General features: G+C 38.0%; 1 protein-coding gene across 1 annotated transcript in view; it reads right to left on the bottom strand.

Annotated features, from left to right (window-relative positions):
- The window catches only part of LOC135082624 (protein 4.1 homolog), a 119,949-nt gene that overhangs the window by 96,253 nt on the left and 541 nt on the right, over positions 1 to 23,155 (bottom strand). The window lies entirely within an intron of this gene.

Below are 23,155 nucleotides of genomic sequence, written 5' to 3' on the forward strand. Positions count from 1 at the left end.
TGATACTCTGACATTATCGACAAAAGAAGATCGCGGCCATCACTAATGATCGGCGACTTGTTCTTAACTCGATTAGCGAAGTATCGAGACGGCAGGCTAATTGGGGTCATCGGCCTATTTATCGATGACGCATCGAGTCGGCCATTCGATTCTACAATCGGGATAGATAACCCCGGGGCGGTCGAGTGGGTGTCAGCCATTCATGGGCTTCGATTGTTGTAATAAAGGCGAAAGGGCCATTGTCATAACTAGTTTTGTTTCATCTAGTATCATAATCAGAAACATCTATTATGAAAAATATCATTAGAGAACGTGTAGAAATAATAGTATTTAAATGAAATTCAAATAAGCTTTTTTATTAAGCTAATGATGATGGCTTCTTCGCCAAATAATTTTTTTCTTAACACATAAATTATGCTACAAACGCGAGAAAAATGAATTATTAAGACAATTAGTATGCACTATACACACTTCAAACAGAGAACAGGCAGCAGCGCTCTCTGAAAAACATCAACCTTTTAAAATGTGATCTCCAACCCGCCTACCAAGCGTGGGGATTATGGTAAAACCCTGGAAGAGGCTCATGGTCCAGCAGTGGACTGTAAAGGGCTGTTGATGATGATGCACAATTGTGCAGTTAGTGGGTTTTAAAACTTGCGAAGAAATTCAGGAGTGGCTGAAAGTGGTGGTAGTCAATACGCTGACTGAATCTTACAAAACCTGATCAAAGATAGCAAGTGTCCAAGCTTACAGTGTCTAAATAAACTGTCGATAAAACCATAATCAATCAAATGATAACAGAGATACGGAAAATTGAATTCCATGCAATATTTAACTTCGCATGGTATCATTCCATGCACTCACAATAATACCTACATTCTATCTTTATCATTCTGATAACTGGTTACAGTTATTATGAAAATAAATATCGATATCATATCCTTTTATAGCAAAAAAGCTTTTCAATTTGAACCAGCAGCAACAATAAATAGTACTATCAAACAAATTGTTGTTTGTACTTGTTCCAAACGTTCCAAATAATAGCTCTACCAACATTTCGGGACAACATATAGGCTGGTGCTGAGAAGAAGTGGCAGAAGAAACACGAAGTCATTTTTTCAGCCTCTTTTTCAACTGAATAGATACAAGACATACATTAAACAATATTGTAAGAAGTGCAAATTGGCAGAAAAAGTCTACGCACTCTTGTCATTTCAAACCTTAATTGTAATTGGTAAAAGTAAACTTTTCAAGACAAAATTACTCAAGAATCATTCGCCAATGCCTTCTCAGTAATCAACAGCTGTATAGCATCTTTAGAACGAGCTGAACGTAAGCTATTGGAAAGTTCAGACACGATTGAAATAGCGAAAACGGGCAAATCCACGGTTGTACTGTTGCAATTGAATTTGCCGATGCGATGAAATTGTAGAAAGACCCGTTCGTCGACCTTGACTTGACAAGGGGTCATTTACAAAGGTGTATGTTTAATATTCGCCACTAACTTCTGTCAAAAATGATACCGATTCGTTCTGCAAATCATTATGAGAGGTTACCAATGGAAAAGAGGTCTTTACGTTTTGCTTGAGCTCGATGACATCATGATTGACACCACAAATACCATAAATGAATATTCTTTCTTCGATAGGAGTTAATTTACAATTAATGCTTGGAACGCAATCTTATGTAGATTGTATAAGAGTAAATGTCCCATCCCAATGTCTCTATTACATCAAAAAGTCCTTATCACGATTCACTACTAGAAATAAATTACCTATCAGTGATAACAAAATAAATAAAGATTATCGTCTTGTACATTGCAAGTCTACCTTCTATACTTCCATTCTACTTTTCCATCTTATACGCTCCCGCTCGTTCCCCTTAATCATTTTACAGCGGCGTCACGTCGGCGACTTTGCCCGGATCGATTACTGAGCAATCATAATCGGATCAGTTAATTGAAACTTACTACAAAGAATAGGACTTTTTGATTGAGTAATAAACTTTATGGTTCTCTTCAGAAACCGCTCGTAATAAAGGCTTAATGGGTAATAGCCACAGCCTTACAAACAGGTCGGATGATGGCATCATGACGAATGAAATGAAGTCATGCAGTTATTAAAAGTGTTATTTACTTCTGAAAGCGTTCGTTATTTTGTACAATGTGGGCATGACTTGATCGTTGCAAAGAATATTTATTAGACATGCAATTTTGCATTTTATCTTAATTACAAAATTAACTGTCACGTCCATGCATTCAGTCATGACCGTGTCAGTACAATACGATACATCATCAAAGTTTCCAAAATGAACAATTTCCTAGAATGGTTTATCATCAACATTACCCACAAAATTGTCCGTCATCATCACTCCCATTCAATTAGCACGAGTATCAATCACAAGCCAAGTGGCTGAGTGTGAGGAATCTATTGACACGCATGGCCGAGCCGACCCTACGGGGCAAACAATGGATTCGCTACGGGGAAGGCCTCTTGGAGGCCTGCACTTGGGAAACTTTGATGGCGACTCATCTACTCGTAAACTTTTAGTAAGGAGCTAAGTGCGAATCAGTTTCGTAGATTTAGGTAAGTAGGACAGGAACCCGAATAAATTGGTTTTGATTCTCTTGTGAGTCTAAACTTGATTTATAATTCTACAGACGGACAAAAAACTCATATTTAAGGTGCCTTTTTTGTTAATCATCATCAAACAGCATTTATGGCTTCTAAGAAGAAGCTATTTCAGAATTCAACAGCGCATTCCTACGATCCCAAAATTTCAAATTGCTTTCTTTGGTGAGAAATAAACTGATGATAATGATGACACATTTACCATTTAGCGACAGTGATGCAGTCTTTACGAGTTCTTAAGAAACTGCCCACCCACTCGTAAGGTGAACAACACAAAGCGCGAGTATGAATGTGCTGTCATATTATATCACAGGACCCGGAAGCGATTGTGGCGCCTTTTGAATAGCCAATTAGCTCACAAATTGTGTTATTGCCTCATCCTGTATTTTGTAACACCCATCGTGGTTTTTAATACAAACATATTGTTACTTCTTCTATAACAAACGCTAATATCCCTTCAAGTATCAGAGAATTCAGACAATAGAAATCAATTATTACTGCGGTCTTATGCGACCACATGGGTTCCACAAGATTATCATACTAATGATTTTTAACGGTAGAATTTGCCTCATACTTATACAATTTATAAGCACAGGTGAATCTACCATCTACTTGAAAGTACTAAATAAGTTTGATTTCGGTGAGTAAATATTATTATTTTTGCCAATCTCTGCCGAATCAGCAGGAGTGTTGTTGATACAAATCAAACCCATCGCACACCAGATGCTACCATAACTCGTGCGCAAGCGCATACCGGGCCACAATACACGAGAATGCAGTGAGCATCCTTGAACTGGGAGTTTCCAAATTACCATGTGAGGCAGTAAAGCTGATTCCACAATAATCCACGCTTTTTTCCAAAAACACAAGAGACCAGACCTATAACAACGTTCTTTGGCGTTACAAATAATAAACTAAAGAAACTGCAATATTCTTCATTCTTGTCAGAAACGGGAACAGATGCACAGAAAACGACTAAGCCAGAATGTTTTAAAAACTCGATAGCATCTAAAAGAGATTAGAAATTTTGCACAACTCCTGAGACATGCTGTTACAAGACACTAATTGATAATTTCAACACGTGTCTCTTACAAATTTCAGGGCTATAAAGAGAGACGTCTTATTTGCCGAAGAATAAGACCTTGGGGGTAAGTCCAATCCTTCTGAATCTACATCAACTGTGAATGAACTAAATGGGCGGACAGGGCGCGTAAAAATACCGCACAGTAAATATAGGGCTATGATGTCAGCTTGATCCGTTGTAACTGAGACGATTGTCTCAACAACGGGCCGGACCAATGAGCGAACTTTTTTCGGCTTGGAAATTGAGTTAGCTTATCATGATGTTATTCTCTTGTCAGAAAGTAATCAGTAAACAAGTCCAATGTGTGTGTAAAATAATAAAAAAGCAAACATCTTGGTTTCATTGGTTAAATTTAATGACTAACTTTTTAAAGTAAAGAACTTTGATGATATATGTCTCTGATATGTAGTATATCAGAGACATACATCATCAAAATTGTTCATCATCAAAGATGGCCCAATTTTATATAGCGGTTAACTTTCTGAAGACAATAGCCAACTTCCTGCATGGAATACAAGTACAAATAGCATCGAATGAAACGATTCACGCATTACCAAAACTCCTTAGATACGTGTTCAGTCACGCTATCATCGATCTAGCTAAGTAGTACGCATCGTTACTATCAAATGTCATAGTTCACTCCAATAATTTTGAAGTCCCTGTACCTAAATAAAACGAATAAGTTCTTCAGATTTGAAACCCACATAATGATTGCCTGCTAATTTTACATCCTTTTAGTGCCTTTTCTGTGATGCGGATTTTGGATCGCGTGCGGATGTAATCTGCTATACGAATTTTTTTTCCAGCGTGATTTTTCACGCATGCGGACCAGATCCGCAGTCGTACCGAAATGCGCATCACAGGAAAAAGGCACTTATTGGCATCCAAAAACTAGTCTAATAATGCAGTAATATCTAGAACCAGTTCCAGCACATTTAATAAGCTGCCGGAATGTTTATCGTCGGTCTTCCGCCGCCGTTCATCCGGAGTCGTTCGCATGATGCCGGCTTAATGAAGTCGGTTCCAAACGTAAAAACTGTTCAGTTTTTTGCTTCTAAATTGAGGAATCTCTCAGTTTGTTCTTTATTAACTTCCGTCACGATTTTAGTGTCATACATGCTTCACTTTATTAGTTGTAGAAAGAAAAAATAACTGGAATTCAACGATCTTGTTCATTAAGTGATTTAAGTTATTTATTGTTTACCTCTAAAAACTTTACCTGAAAGACTTGTTATTTTTGCGCGACTGGACTATGATGCAGGCTACTGGCTATCTTAGTAAAAGCTTTATCATCCGACTAAACACAACCAGGTCAATTTCACTTTAAACAAACAAGCAATTTCCCACTTTTATACCTCGATGATTTCTTTATCTCTAGACCTAAAATTTTGCACAACATTTTGGCTTCACTTAACATCAATTAAATCTACTTTGGTAAATCTGGTCACAAAACAATAATTTGAAATGGCTATGGTTGCATGATGGTGGGAGTAGGTACATACGTGAGGGAATGCCATGATATGACATTTCATTATGTCGCGTGCGGTGCATTACAATGTTTTATGGTCGGAACTTATGTTGGCTTTTTGTGGAGTGAAACTTGTAAATCATTTACTGTTATTTTTTAACCGTGTTATAAGTTTAAACAATAAACTATGCCAACAATACCATGTTTTAATAATCTTAAGAAATTCTTCGTCGTTAAATGTAGGTTAGGAAGTGGACATGAACCTTCAAAGTAACTAAATAATAATTCTAAGAAACTACATAAAATAGTAAAAATTCTAGAGTTTCATAACATCGTTGTCCAAAAAAACAGTTTCTTGTGATGATTTATCATTTGTTTGGTCTTAGGTACAACCTTATTAAATTAACCTTGTCAAATATGTAGTTAAAAATTATATATCTAATCTAAGCTGGTTCATAAATAAACACTCAATTAGTGCCAGTGAGATCATCAACTTAATAATATTCACTGATGTAATGTTTTTTAATGTTTGTTTTAATTTTAACTGTGAACTGATTAAATGGAAATGGAGTATCTTATTGCCGACTTTTATAAATACAGTACTCATTAGAGAGATGGCTTGTATTTAAGTATTCATCATCATCATTTCAGCCATAGGACATCCACTGCTGAACATAGGCCTCCCCTAATGATTTCAATAATGACCGGTTGGAAGTGGCCTGCATCCAGCGCCTTCCTGGCTTCCTGCTACCTTAATAAAGTCATGAGCATCGTATTTAGGGGTAATTAACACCTTGAGTATAATAAACAATAAGTTAATGACGTGAAATTCAAGGTTAATCTATCAAAATCATGACATGACAAAGCAACGGCAAACGGACACAGTACTTCAATAAAAATGATTTACTGGCATAAAACAATTGATTCCGTATGTATTAAGCCTCTATGTAAAATTAATTATCGCCGTCATTGAAGTACACTGACAATGGCTAATGGCCGCCATATCAGATGGTCACGGTGGCAGCGCCCGCGCGGCCACTTGTTAAACCTTTAACTGGTATAGGGAAAAATATTTTCCATCGGTTTTGAACCTTCTGTTATGTCACTAAAGTTCAAAATACGGTGGCATCAACATAGGCGACGCTTGCGCAACTGTTGGATCACACGTGGACGATTCTAAATAATCTGGTAATGTATAGATTTTAGTGTATTTATCTTTGGTAAAACATATTGCTAACAATAATAAGCTTCTCTTTGCTCAAAATGCAGCCGATATGTTGTCCCGAAGTGATGGTAGAGCAAGCCATATTAGGAGGTGTCACATACACCTGAAAAGAGCCTTTGATACTATAAAGAATTTCACCTACTTATTTGTGTATTTGTTATCATTTTTACATTTGTATGAACTCGTCATATTTTATCTTGAATAACATTTTGAAGAGCAGGAGGTTCAGTTTTTGTTTATGGAATGGACACCTTATTTTCAAACGTAGCATTGGCATGTCCTGAACAACGAAATAACACCTATATCTTAAAAAAAACAAACATCTGTAATTTTACTACAGTATATTCAGTCTTACTTTCACAGCATTCACTATACTGGTAAACTCTAAATCAAGCCATTCATAAACAGCCAAAGAAGCCATTGAAATGCAACGCCAAAGAAAGCATTAGTTCCAGTGAAAAGAAAAAGATTTTCATTGACTCGTGTCACAGTTACCAACAATGCAACCGTAGAAATGTCTTACCCTGTTTATTTACATTCGCTTATTGTCTCGGTATTTCGGATAAAAAGAGGCCAACCGGTCGTGGACTGTATATTTAATGCCCCTGATGTCATGCGTACAACGCCGCAGAGTTAAAAAGTCCGCTTTGCGTATCTCCGGGCAGATAATTGGGGGGTTACTCAAGTTGGTAACGTTGCAAGTTTGAACCAACCGTCCCAACGGTCGAAATGGCCGGATTTTAAATACTTGTTTCGAGTATGGTTGGTTGTTTTGATGAAAATAAGGTAAAATTCAAGATTTTATCAAATAAAGGATTTGTTCCAACAAATCGTTTATCTACTTATTTTACGGTGACGACATCTACGAATCAAATCAATAAAATGCTGAATGGTAAGCTTAATTCCAATATTTTGCTACTAGAACGATGCCCAACTTATACAGAGTTCAGAGTTGAATAAATTGGAGGAAGCTCCGGGTTTGACTAAGTATATTTTTAAGGAAAATGTGGATATAGTCAGTCAGGGACTAATCGACTTTTTAGACAGCTTGACAGAAAGACACTATGTTAAAGAAATGTGCCAATATCTCTAAGATATCTACTACAATCTTAACGGTAAACTACAAACCTATCTACAATTCGCACGCGGCACAGTAAGCCAGTAAATGGTTCGCGCTAACGAACCGTTTAGAAAAAAATGGAGTCTCGATGACATCATGAAGTCGACCGGTTTCGCAGAAAGCTTAAGAGCCCGTGTGGCGGTCATAGCTAATGCAGACTAAGGCCAACATACACTTACTAAAGGTACCGCGTGTTCAGCTAATAAAAGCAGTTGTTTTGAGGATTTCATATTGACTTTCAGGCTTTTTATTTCTGACTTATTATGTCCTTGATGATTGGTGAATTCAAGAATAATCACAGAATCATGTTTGGCACTAAAATGTTGGATTGTTGACACCGAAGCCCTTAGTGATTTTTTATGGGACAGGAGGCAAATCATCTATTAGTAAATAATTTCCTTGTAGAGTTAAAAATATAAATAGACTTAATAAGAAAAACTATAATAAGTAGCACAATATGTTACAATGAATGTGGGCATTCAATACCACAAATATTTATACCTGTTAGTGTAGTTTATCTGCCTACCTTGTAATCTGTATTTCATAGCTCAGAAACAGTGAACAATAACATATTAATTCATAAACATAAATAATAATGTTAATAACGCCTACTGATTTCACATAGTATCTTTCCGATACCGCAATCGTTCATTGATAACGCCTGACTTTCATTTGGTTTGTGAAATCATTCAAAAAATACTTTTATCGTTTTATCCACGACAAAAGGCATTAACTTTTCTGCTACTCTACTAGATTACGGTTGTCTTATCGCCAATATCTGAAATTAGTCGCAGAACCGCAATTTAGCTTTTAGTGAAGTCACTTAATTCGTTGTAAACCGATTCCATTTTGTGATAACTGCACTACTTAACCTCCGTAGACTGTAGGGTCTTCATAAGCTTTGGGAGGGCGTAGACTGTAGGACTCTGGAGTCAGGCAATCGAATATAGCAGATTTTTTAATAGTCAATAGAAACTGGAATTTTAAAGCAGAGCTTAAATAATAATAATCTCTCTCTTGGAAGCTACTAGGGATAAGTAGTAAGTAAATAAACGTGCTCAGACTCCAAACAGTGTCAAGGCATCTAGGCACATAAATCGTGACTTCTTTATATAGCTTTCATACATATTTTATGAGCTTATTACATGCTTTAGCTGCGATATTAGGTTTACAGCCAATAAAATAAATTTCATACGAAGTAATGGGATTAATATAGCTGTAGACAAATAAACCATTCTGCGTACAAGTTATTGCGATGCATCTCGAAGATGTTTGTTTTGATGAACGAATTTTAATAAATTTATTTTAAATCTGGGTTATTATGAATGATATTATCATTAATCAGGGAAATACGAGTAGTACATGCGTACTAGACTTGTTACGAATCGAAAATAAATTTGTCATTTTTTTAACCACTCTTGAATAGCCTAACGAGGAAATATGGTATTAATTGGTTAAGTTGATTCTCATCAGACAGGGATCGTCGGCTGAAACCCCGCAGACTAGACATTTAGTCGGCCGATAGTTGAATCGGGCTGTTAATCAGTTTGATGAACATGTATGGCAGTGCGCATATTACATCGATTTGGTATCGGCCGCTTCTTCATACAAATTAGAAGTTGACCCAACTTTAGGCCGACTAAAACCCGTATTCACAAACGATGCTTGCCTAAGTGAAGCAGCAAATCGAATGCACAGCGTTGAATAGAGCTCTGCGATTGGTTCATATGTAACCCTGTGCGTCCATGCGCACTGTGAGACCTCATAGTAATTTTTGGGAATACGGGCGTAAGTTTGTAGTCTGCGAGGTTTCTTTAGAGTGTAAACCTGCTAAGTCATTAACCAAGTCTTGATAAATCGCTGTCGTCCAGACATCCCGTTCCATCCCAGCCCTTCAACGGTACTGTAGGCATTATGCAGACGTTACTACCGCATGGCGGGACCGGCCGGTCCGCCGTGTAAGGATCTACCGGTTCCGAACCGGATCGGATAGTTATCGAGATAATCGCAGTTCACTGACCTTATAGATGAGACTATTAAGACTAAGATGCCGCGAAATTTTGACACATTGCTTGGACTATCTATTCTAAGATGACGAGTACGACGACAACCATATTTCAAGTACCATCATCATCATCTCAGCCATAGGACGTCCACTGCTGAACATAGGCCTCCCCCAATGCTTTCCATGTTACCCGGTTGGTAGCGGCCTGCCTGCAGCGCTTTCCTGCTACCTTTATGATGTCGTCGGTCCACCTTGTGGGTGGACGTCCCACGCTGCGTTTTCCGGTAACGCGGCCTCCACTCCAGAGCCTTGCTGCCCCATCGGCCGTCAGTTCTGCGTACTATGTGCCCTGCCCATTGCCACTTCAGCTTGCTGATCATTTCATGTACAGTTAGCGTCAAATAGTTCATGACGTCCAAAGTGACCAAAAAGTTAACAATACAACGGTATTCCAATTGTAACAAAGACGTGGTGCGAACTTTTCGGCTACTTTGGGTGTCATGAACTGAACATGCTGACTGTACTCGTAACAATAGTAATGCAATTATAACTAAATTATTCCAACAATAATTGCAAACGGAGCAAAGTAAAATAGCGACTAAATAACGGCAGGCTTCCGGGCATTCTCCATCTTATTTATTTTACTAGTCACGACGCAGACAAAATAATTCAAATAAACAAATTACATCCTATCTATCTTCATTTATCTGAAGCAATCCTTTGCCTTGGACTAGTCACTAGCTATCGGCGATAACCTTAAAAAATAAAATAAAATAAAACCTGTACAATCCCAGATAGAAGTTCAAGAGCGTCAGTACCTCTGGCACGAATAACTTTCGACTTCGAATCGTTTGCGTATTCGAATCGCCATCGAAAAATTTAGTATCAAACTTAAACAGCGCCCCTGTGAACGTGACGTAAAGTGAACTAGTATGAGAAATTGTAGCACGAAACTAATTTTGACAATCGAGATCGTCACATTATCGTTGAATTCGAAGGCTGGGTATCGATTTCTTTTAAAAGAAGTAATTGTATTGCACAAATTACTAATAGTCCCGTTAGCCCCTTGTGGTAAGCCGAATATACTTATGTTACGAGTGGGCTCATCACAATAGTCGAGCGGCGGTGGGAACTCAAGTCCAGTCCGACCCCTTCACCGTTCTGCTATCGTAGCTTAAATTTTGTCGAACATGCAAACGATTCGAAGACGAATTTTGTGTTAGAGGTACTGAGCTAGCTTTCAGTGGAGCCTTGGTCCTAGGCCATAAATCCTATGCATTCTGAATGCACCGACCTTCTCCCATGCATTAGCTAATCGTATTGTCGACTGACTCACTATGAGGTAAGCGGGTAAGGCTAGGAACACATTGGGTACGAACTAAACTATGTAGAGTTAGAGAAATTAAACATTTCTTAAATAAATTAACCATTAAAACTGCCAATTGGGTTTTGTCGAAGGCCACGTGATAACAGAACGTAGAAAAGAACGTAAAAGTGGACATAACATACAGCTCTCTTTACATTTAGGCTGGGTTGCACCATCTTACTTTAGCTTTTTAACAAACGTCGAAAATCTTTACAAAAAACACCGGTCATCGTTATAGTTACGTTTAAATTTAAAGTTAGATGGTGCAACTCAGCCTTAAATGTGTTTTATTTATGTTTCGATAAAAGAGAACATTTTTAACAAACCACGACAAACACTAAAGTAAACATTTTTAGCAAAGTATGACTAAAATTCGAACATCATCTAAATTCCAGCACCATTTGATATGTCATGCCGTTGTACCAGCAAAAACTAATGAATGAATATCTATATTTAGACACAAGATGGCATAATATTAGCATGAATTTACTCAGCTTTGTACATACAGATCACGAAGTTAAGGCATTTAGTTTGTTTTATTCTAATCAGTAGTTTTTGCTCATGTGTTCTAGGCTTAATAGTTGAGGTCGAGGCAAAACGTGTCGTTTCTCAAAATGACGCTATCGCATGTTACTTTTGATCTAAGCTGGCGATCCAAATATAGTAATGATTAATATTATGACGTGATAGCGGATGGACTCGTCAGCATTGGTAACCGATAGCGATGACTGGGAAACGATATTTTATTTATAATACTTGAGTGTGAAGTCAAAGGACATAAAAGTATTGGGACTATATGAACAAGACGTTCAAGATAGAATCAAATGGCGGCGCATGATTGGGAAAGCCCGAGTAACGGGATAAGGCGAGGGACAAGAAGAAACACTTCACTTAATTCAAGTCAAAGAACAAGAAATCACATTTGAAATGTATGCTGAAATGACATTCAGATAGAATCCCGGTATTAGACAGCAATTTCAGTTGTGCAGTCTAGGGTAGTACATCAGACTTGTAGCGTTTTTTACTCGTCTTTAAAACAATGGTTTGGAGAAGACATGGGAATAAAAAAAAACTTCCAGACCCTAGCATTAGGTGGGAAGCAAAACATGAATCAAAATAAACTAGGACGACAATATTTTCTTCAATCCCAGACATTCAGAAAAGTAGAGAGCATTCAAGTTCCTTGCAATTTTGTAGGTGGTTCAGCGAACACAAACGGACGTAGTTTCAGGTCAACAAAACATTCGAGCAATTTTGCCAAACCGGAAAATTTTCCTACTATTACATGTTTATTGCAGAAGAAAATTACCAGACCACCGGCTTCGGAGTTCGGTTTACAGTAAACACCAATCTTGTGAAAAATGCAGTTCAATTCGGAGTAACAGCTCAAAATACAGTACTCGATGCCAAAGGAAACACGAGTCTAGTCTGGAATAGTGTTGTTAAAATATCGATATTATTTATCATTTTGAAAACTACACTTTGGTCAAAGAAGGATGCCAGGAGCCATTAGCTCCATTACAACTTTGCTGTGTAATAGTTTCAGAGTTGGACTCTTTCGACTCGAGAAATTCTACGTTTTATTTCGATTAGACACATTGTAAATCAATTTCGTGCACATGTGTTCTTAGTTTGGTTACATAGTAGACTTGATCAACGTGATTAGTGATTGTCTGTCGAAAAAATTGACCGGTGTCAGCGCCTATTAGCGACTTATTAAATCTGACCAGTGATATGAACCCACTTGTTACAAATAAAATTAAGGACTTGTTCCCACTGATACATCCCGTTTTTTGAAGGAACTGTTTTTACAGTTCCAGTTTTGATCCCGTTTAGTAATAAGTATACATATTTTACGTGTTTTCATTCACACGAACATCCCGTTTATGTCCCGCAAAAACTGAGCCGTTCTAACTTGTAATTCGAATTTCAAACAAATAAAATAAGTCTATGTGTGTTCACACGATAGCCCAGTTTTGCGGGATTCTGCATTATTAGACACTGCAAAGCTGGATTGCCTCGGAAACGAGCCCTAATACTGCAAGAGTTTTTCTTTAGACAATCGATACTAGAATCATCGACATTCCTTCAACTCTAACTCTAGCGGCCTGTATTCTTGCGCCTACGCAGCGGTGGGCGGCCCAAATCGTGGCCTAACGAACTTCCTCGCTTTTGCCTTCGCATATATTTCAATCAGGAGCAGACAAGTCAGTTTAGGACCAATTTGTAACCAGAACTGTGTCAAGACTTTAAAGTTGACAGCTCGTGTGAGAGGCCAAGTATGAATAAATGAAACAATATGCCCGATAGTAAGATGTTATCTCATGGTGTTAATGATATCTGTGGCATTAAGACGGTTTTAGGAAGGAAGCACATCATTGGTAAACCTGTCGTATAAAGAAATATCAAGTAAAAATATTGGTCGTGGCCAAGCAAGCCAGAAAAGTTGACAAATTCACGTACAAATGTTGACATCATAAGAATCTTAAAGGCTTAATTAAAGGATGCGACTGATTAGCAAACCTTAGTCACAACTTCAGTACTGGCAAGCACTCTACAATTCTATGCTCTCTGCTGCACATTGCTCAATTAACAGTATGAAAGCCTGTACGTGATTCAATGAGCCAGCCCGTATATAGCGTCCGTAACAGTATATGAGAAGGAAACGTCTTTTCACGATGACAGTCGCTATAATTGAGTTGATCAATTCAATGCAACATTGTACGAGGGCCTAGTGACACAGTATAAATAGGGATAGAGTCGCCTGCACAAATGTGAAAACAAGCCCAACATATCGGTACCATCATCAGAAAGCAAAAAGTATTAAAATTAGAATAATCGTCCAAGAGAAATGCCTATGCAAACCATAGATTAGTTATGCAGGAATCAACTTGATGCTCTACTATGCCTCTTTCAACAAGACTGCGAGCGAATGTACCTATGGTACCTATAAGTTAACTAAAATCAAATAGAAATAGTGGTTATTCCACTAATCTTCAATTCTCCATCGACTCGCACCATCAATGGGTAATGTGAACTTTTCTTTCACAAATCCCAAACCAAGTTACTTTTCTATGAAACATCCATTTCAATTTTGCACTCTACTACTTTGCTAAATGGTATGATAGCTATCTCATGAATAGTTAGCAGTACTGTATACTGGCAACTTTGACAGTCTTTAATTAACTTCATACTTTAGGCAGCCTTGGAAAACGAATCCTAAATGGAATGTAAATAAGGTCCTGATTCCTGAAGGAGGTATCTTATTTTGTATGGTCTTCTAAAACAAAAACAAGTAAGGAGGTTAACGTAACTTTCGGAGTGTGGTCCCGCCGAGTGTTGCCATTTGGAAGGTCACAAAAACCTTTGGATGCAAACATTCCTAAACTGGTTCCTACAATGAGAGCCGCGTGGGCCGAAATCTTGTTGCTCCAGGGTTGCCATCAGAAAAATTTTTGGAACTTGCAATTAATTTGTATAATGCCATATTTTTCAAGATGGAGAAGTTTATTTTAGGGCAACATCCCTTATGGGCCTTTTGTATACTTTTGAATAATACGTATCCGATGTGTGAAGTTTTTAATGAGATTTGAAATTCGAAATATTTAACGGCTCGATTTTTTTAACGGGATCCGAACTATGGGGTTTTATCTAAAACCCATCAACCATCTAATACATTTTTGTTGCAAAATCGCACCTACATAATTACTTAACTGAAATAAATTAGCTTGACGTGCCTTCCAGTAATTTAAAAGTAATATATTACGTGTTGACACCCCTGTCTGCGCCCGTGCAGTTTATTTTTCTTCGTTGTCACACCACTCCGGCCAGTTTTTTGGCACCACACCAAATGCATTCAGGGAAGTTTCTTACGTTCATTTCGCTTACAACTGCTGGAGAGATACGGTTTCCTTCCTCAAGGGAATTAAATAGAAACACTTAAGAACTTTATTTGGGATGGAGATTTTTTGGCATGTCATTTGGGGGAGTTAAGTTTTAAACAGTTTTGCTGTGTAATATTTTATGCCTCTAATTTTTCTTCCATTTCATTGTTCAGATTAAAACCCTGATGTCAGACTTCATGAGTCACCATGGCTTAATGCCGACGGCTTATCGCGCCCTTCGAAGTGTGGAATATTTTTCTAGTTGGAAAATCAGTTTGAATTATTCAAGCTTACAATATCCTAGAGTCAATTACATCCTAAAAAAGTAATTTCTTCGTTTAAGTGCCCAGACTAACAAATACTTATATAGATTTATCCAAAATTTCAAAGTAGTCCAGTCAATAAAGCATTATAGATGGAAATCCTTGGAACACAATTTTTGACTTCGGGACTTTATTTAGACTAGTTAGGAGGTGAACCTAGCAAAAGTCCCCGCCCTTAGCCCTTGAGCCGGCGGGGAGAGGGGGGTTTAAAGGTGCCACTTTTCGGTTTTTCGCTTAATTCTCGGAAACTATGCGTCCTAGTGACATGACTGCTATGAACCAAAAAAAGCTTATTCAATTTGCTACAGGTGAGATAGTCAAGTTTTTCTATATCTTGTATAGTTTTCGCGGCATCTGCTCTAGAAGGTCTGTAATATTGGAAATTTGATTTTTGTCTTACATGTTTCCATCAGGAGAAAATCGACTAAATCAACATTAAGCTAATATTCTAGACATGCGGGAGCATGTTAAGCCTAGTTCCAGGGAGGGGACTGCACCGTGCGTATATTTAGACGAACCAATTGGAGCCACCTTTGACTCCTCATCACTCAAAAAGTACTGTGCATTAACACTTCAAATTTGGCTCATGTATTGAGACTTGCAAGATATAAACATCAGCTTCAAATTTCATAAATATACCTCAAACGGTTCTTTAGGCATTGACGTCTAAAAATCTACATGGCTGACCTATAAGACCATATTCTAACCACTTCCAGATGACCTTGAAGGTTCAAATTTGGCATCCAGATAGGTAGTTGTGTAAATACACCAGTAAATTTTAACATTTCACAGGTGATAGATAGATTTTAGTGTCCGAAATGACGATTTTTGAACGTCAATACCTAAATAACCGTTTGAGGTATATTTATGAAATTTGAAGCTGATGTTTATCTTGCAAGTCTCAACACATGAGCCTAATTTGAAGTGTTAATGCACATTGCTTTTTGAGTGATGAGGAGTCAAAAGTGGCTCCAATTAGTTCGTCTAAATATACGCACGATGCAGTCCCCTCCCTGGAACTAGGCTTAACATGCTCCCGCATGTCTATAATATTTGCTTAATGTTGATTTAGTTGATTTTCTCCTGATGGGAACATGTAAGACAACAATAAAATTTCCAATATTACAGACTTTCTAGAGCAGATGCCGCGAAAACTATACAAGATATAGAAAAACTTGACCGTCTCCCTTGTAGCAAATTGAATAAGCTATTTTTGGTTCATAGCAGCCATGTCACTAGGACGCATAGTTTCCGAGGATTAAGCGAAAAACCAAAAAGTGGTACCTTAAAACCCCCCTCTCCCCGCCGGCTTAAGGGCTAAGGGCGGGGACTTTTACTATGTTCACCTCCTAACTAGTCTAAATAAAGTCCCGAGGTCAGAAATTGTGTTCCAGGGATTTCTCTCTACACCGTCGTTAAAGCATTCATTGACTGGACTAAAGGTTCTTTGACGATTTTTTGTCTTAATCCAATAAGACCGCGTGGTCTTTGGTCAAGTCAAGATCGTGACTCATGGACAAAATACGCGACCCTATACTGTGACACTTAAGTCATCATTCTCTTTACTTAGGCTGATTTGCATCAATTTACTTTTTACCATAACTTTACATAACCGGTGATTTTTATGGAGTTTGTCAAAGTTAAAGTAAGATGGCGTAACTCAGCCTTAGACTAGGAACTTTTGCCACCTGAAGAGTTCTAGGGTTGTCTCAATAAAAAATGATAACTTTGTTATTCAACCTCGGTGCAAATTAATGTTTTTAGTGATGACGTCGATGACGTAATCCTGCGCTGCCGCGTGGGACGGTATAAATGGAGTGTGTCAAGGACCCGTTAATTCGACAGATGGCAGTAAAGTCAAATAGTCGAGATGAAACGACTTTTTTATTGCTGCGGAATTCGGCGGAAGACTGCGGGCGACCGACGCTGGTGACTGCGGTTTTGGGCAACTGCAGTTGATTTAGTTGAAGGACATCATATCCTGCAGAGGCATGCCAGTATATTATTATTTAAATTCAGGTTGAATAGTCTTGGCGACGCAAAAAAGGAAAGCTGGCTTTATTTATATGCATTTTATTTAAGGGTAATTTCTACTATCACCAGCAGCAGGGTCACTACAGCAGCGTAGGTAAACACGAAAAATTAATTTAATGTAAGTGAGCTCATGCTGATAAGTTAATCTCAAAAAATGATGAAATAAAATAAGACGAGAAACATTTAACATTAGTTCAAAACTTCAAATAAGAAATATCAAATAAGACCAAAAACATTGTTGAACTAAGATCTAGTACAGCATCATTCACGTAAAGCATAACCTACAAACACTACGCTAACTATGACTAAATCTGTACACACTCCTTATCTAGGCATCTAATCGTGTGGAACAATAACAAAGTGTGTCAGCGTAATAACACGGAGCCGGCGAGATGAACTGCTTGCCGTCTGAGATAATAACATCAATGACGAGATGGTTAGGGAGGACTGCTTGGGACTAAACTTCATCCTTACCACAGAATACAAACATAATCCATCATCTTACCTAAGTCTGTCGCCATAACAACAATGTTAACAGCATTGTTGTGTTCCGGCAGTTAGAGGTAAGATAGCCAGTTCCTCCGTGGTTGAGGATTCCGGGTGAAGCTAGCTTCCACCCTCGGCCTGATCGTCACTTACTATCAGGTGAGATACAGGCCAAGAGCTTACTCGTTGTGGATAAAAAAAAATATTTCGTGCATATATTATGTTGCATAGTCTTAGTTCTAAGATCCCTAAATATTTAAAACTCTGTGTAAAGCACACAGGGCACATTAGTTTACCCTACAGTATAGGGCCTACACCATATTTTTGGCAACATGTCGACTGATGCTGAAAAGAATTGGCGCTAGACGGTCTTATCTTTCAGACTTTAGTTTATTTATTTAGGCAAAACAATTTACCGTCTAACACTTAGGTAACGCTAAGCTGGAAAAGAAACTTAATCCAATAATAAGTCACGCCACGTTGTTAGAAAACCCATTAAACAAGGTAACATTTACAGTTTCAACGATTTTGAACTGAGTTTGTTGCAGCTCTCTGGTAGGGAAAAAAGATTATGTACATGAAAAGGCCAAAAATGTCTACAATATGCCTTATCTCAACGCCATCTAATCAAGCAGATTATGTAGAACAATAACAAAGTGTGCCATCGCCCAGCTGATGTTGATGAACCGTTTGTTTTCTTAGCTAATAGCAATGATGCTTTTATAGGCGGCTGTTTTAGGGTAACAAGAGTAGACTTATTTTTAGTAACCAACGTTAGGGACACGTTGAATTGATTTTTCTTTTGTAAGAAACACGCTTTTGTGACCGCATCCTTTTTCGTGTATTTTGATACGGGATTTCCTATCAAAATCTCAGAGATTTCGCCAAGAAGTATTTAAGTTGATGCGAAGTACTAAGCCTATGTAAAATACGTGTGTGATGTCTATTTGTAGCAGTCGGTACTTACAAATTACAGTCGATGTATTTTTATACAATTAATTATAAAAGACTAATTTTACTGCGGTAAATGTGGTCATTATTATGACAACAGATTACTATTATTAGCTTTTTGTTTGGATGAATCAAATTAATATTTCTGATTCAATCATGATTCACAAGTTTTATAACCTTTAGTCAGTGTTGGCCACCGAAAACAATGAATAGAAGTGGATCAAAAGTCAAAACATAACATAAATAGAATAGAACTTACTAAAGTATTTATTAGATAAAATTTATTTATGAAGCCAAATCTCAATTACTGATGCTACTCGAGTCTGAGGTCTGAAGTGGCAATATACTATTTTTATACGACACTCGAGTGCATTCATCGGCACTTATCGTTGTGCGGACCGTAAACAAAGTCAATTGAGTCATTCGTGTCGTAGTAAAGTTTGACAAACTGGACGTCTGTTCACGTAACACCTACGATGTTTAGAGATTATTGTACCTACCCAGTACCTAGCATTAGAATATTGAAAGAACTAATTGCAATATCTAGACTAAGGCCCAGAACAGACGGTGAAACGCAACTGCAACGAAACTGCAACTTTCTGATGATTTTCATGAATGAAACTGAAACTGAAAGTTTCAAACTGGTCGCGTCATGTGTGGTCTCTCAACGGACGCTATAGCAGAGACTTAGATAGATGCAACTCAAAAGTAACTAGCAGTTGCAGTTTCGTTGCAGTTGTGTTTCATCGTCTGTTCTGGGCCTTAGAGAACTAAAAAACGGAAGTTGAACTTTAAATTCGAACTCCTCCTATATTCTTCTGATTAATTTCGTTGCGGGTCCAATGACAGTTTAACTTTCCCCCGGAACAAACTTGACCTTCACTGGTTGGGTTTTTATTGGCGGTTAAGCTGTAGATCCTGGCTACACAGGAGTTTCAGCGGTGGGAACGAGAGGTGGGAATAGTCCCGTATCTAGAGGACTAGTTCGACATTTGGTCATACATGGTGCCTAGTTCAAAACCATCGACGTATTTTGGGCATTGCGGTGGCTCCGGTAGTTACTCACACAGCCAGTAAAACTAAAATATTTTTGTAATAACTTTCGTACCAAAAATTAGCCCGTATATCAAACCTAACGGATCTTTAGCAATCAAACGCTGTACAACTCAAACAAACAGGTTTCTAGCTCGTACTTAAGCTATAAAAATACCAACAACAACCGTTACTCTAATAACCAGGGTTCGAAAATATCCGATATTTATGATATTTATCAGATACATATCTGATATATATCATAAGGATATTTTCGAACCCTAGGTTCGAAAATATCCGATATATATCCGATATTTATGATATATATCCGATATATATCGGATATATATCATAATATCAGATATATATCCGATATAATATCGGATATATATCATAAGGATATTTTCGAACCCTGCTAATAACACTAATGCTTGACGAAAGATGCGCCTGCGCCTACTCAGGAAGTTGCAATGCTCTAATTGGATGACCGGGGCTCGGAATGGATGACGACATCTTAATTGTCTATGATTTAAATGTAAAAATAGACAATAACTTCATTCTGTACTAAGTACAATCTTACTAGGCTAGAGCTATAGTTATTCTGTGCTAGAGCACAGAACAGATTTTAAAGATAGTGAAATATTCATTTTAAATACTGTCTTCATTAACACCTCGCAAAAAATAAGCATTTACCTACTCAGTCGCTTAATTAAGTTCGCCTTTTTCACAGTCATTACCAGATTTTTTTTATATCATAAAAGGCGACACAGCTAAGGCAAAGCAGAAATATATAAATCATTAACGCTACCATTTTGTCCACCGCCAAAAGATAGCTGACAAAAACAACAAACTCGTCAGCTTATCGAATGGAATACGAAGCGGAATTCAAATCAACGGCCGCCCGAACAGGCCCGGTGCTGGAATATCAATGAACGCATAAACAGGATCACAAACAAACGTGTGCCCACCCTCAAACTGGATGGCCGAAATGCAAATAAACTCGATTTATTTGAGGCACGATACGTGGACGTATGGAAATGGATGGTCAAGACCATGATTAGGTATTTTCGAAGGCCTACAAACGGTAACCAATATCTTTCTTAGTTTCTTCACTTTAGGGATTTCTTGATGATATTTGTGAGGTTTTGTTAGGAAGATCGGGGTTACGGGTCAATTGATAAGATGAATTTCGTGTCTACAAATTGTAATTATAAGAGATAAGCCCCGTCCAGATAAAACCTTCAGTCACTATGAAAAAAAAGAATGATTTCAAGTTTTATATTCTCGTAATCGTAACTCCCGAATGGCGGAGTTTTAGGCCTCAGCCTCGAACTTAGCGGGCAGCGGGGCGGCGGCGGCGGCGGCGCGGGAGCGGCAGGATCTTATGCGTAAAATCAAATAGACCGGTTCTCGAAAACAGCGGCGCGGCAGCGGGCAACGGCGAGGGAGCGGGCAACGAGCGGGCAGCGCACTCCTTCTTTTGCCCACAATAAATCGAGCGTTAGGAATAAATTTGAATCGAAATAAAATTGTCGCCGTTGTTCAGACATTTCGTTTGCGAATAAAAACAAATATCTCGACAACACAACCCCGAACACAACACTTCGCCGCTAAAGCGCCGCGCGAGCTGCCCGCTTGTTTCGAGAACGGGTCTGCGTTGCCCGCCCCGCTCCAGCGCCGCCGCCGCTCCCGCCCCGCTGCCCGCTAAGTTCGAGGCTGAGGCCTTAATGTCCTGGGAATATAAAGCTCCCGAACAATTTCTTTAAGTTGAAGAAGTCGATGGTGGTGGCCGATCGGTGAATTCTCAGTGGATTTCAATTGTTTATCAGGACATTCTTGAGCACATCGGACTATCCATTGTTGTTCCAAAATAGCTTCTATTGCAACTAAATACAATGACAGAGTGTACTGCTTGAAGTACCGTCGTGTGTACCATCGGCTGGTAACGCGACAAGTCGACCAATGATGTCACCAGGAAACCTAGAATTGCCGCAATGCCGAATCTCGCGGTGATGATGTCACGCCACGGGCAGATTGGCCAGGGATAAAGGTCGAGGCTGAGCGCATGGGCAATCAGCGTTTTATTGAATGAAACAGCTAGATCGCGAGTAAACTATACCTACGACTGTAACTACTTCGTTGGGTAGGTTACTATTGGCGGTCAGTAGATCCTAGCTACAACATAGGACTTTCAGTTGTGAGAGATTGTAAATTTCGTCATATGGGGGCAATGAACGGAAACAATCGGATTTGGAACATTGTCCAATGTTTACCTATCCCAAGAATTTTGAAGACCAAGCCAGGCGACATCAGATTACTGACCAACTTTTTTCACTTCAATGTTTTACTGATAGCATAATATTATCTCATGTCTCTCAGTGGTCAGAGCAGTGGCTTGGCAAGTAAAAAATTGTGGGTATAAACAAAGTCCAAGGCAGTATGATAATTCATCAAACCTGAAACATTGTTTCGGGAAAGGCGATTAGTGCAAATGTGGTGCATGTAAAATCCTAGATATGTACAGTTTCAAATAGTTCCATACTGTTCAGAGTTGTAGTGCAGAGTTGAATAGGAGCACCCATACTCTTCACATGAATGTCGTAAATTATGTGATCATCAGACCTAAACAGTCAAGCCAACATTCGGAATACAGGCAAAGTAAAGAAGGCATGCTCCAACTGTGGGGACCAAATGACCTGATGATGATGACAGTCACATATTTATCAGCGATACTGTACAATGGCATTTAAGCAAAACACATTTTTGCTTTTAATTAAATTTAAATGAAAATAACTAATCTAGAGCAACATAGGTATCTGAATTGATTATAGAAATATGTTTTTAAGTGTCATCAAACTTGTTGTGCAAGTTAATAAAATACAATTTATTGTGGTCAATTTAATTAAAGATAAATTTTATTTATAATCTATATTTATTTTATAACAGGAAAATGATGACACCAAACAATTAATATAATTAGGCATAAATTCATATTTAATTTATAAATATTATATGAAATTATGAAGGCTTGTAAAATTTTACCCTTTACATTATTATCCAAAGAATAATTACTCTACATTATCGTTATTAAGTTACTTACATGCATTAAAAATAATCATTATAAATGAACAAATATAAAACATGTAGGTACCTAATTGTTATTAAGAATCTGACCTTACTTTGATTGTCTTGTATGACATCATTATTGGAACTCAGAGGTCGGACTTTTTACCTAATAAAAGGAACCTGTTAGTTAACGTTACAAGTTTTTGGAACATATTTAGACAGCATAATTACCTGTAAATTGTACAACAAAAAATGCATCATGACTATGACACACATGCATTCCATCTTATTGCTTATGGGATTACAATAAGATTTCACAGAACAAGTTAAAACTACACTACATAACTCCTAAAAACAGTTGTTTGACCCACATACAATAATACTTTATCCAGAATTACACCTGTAATATCGCTGTACGTGCTCGCGGCCACAATCTGGTAGTACGAGGCAGCGCCTACTTGCTACTTATCAGAAGTAGGAC

Source organism: Ostrinia nubilalis, chromosome 22 (assembly GCF_963855985.1).
Source record: "Ostrinia nubilalis chromosome 22, ilOstNubi1.1, whole genome shotgun sequence".
NCBI classification, from domain to species: domain Eukaryota; kingdom Metazoa; phylum Arthropoda; class Insecta; order Lepidoptera; family Crambidae; genus Ostrinia; species Ostrinia nubilalis.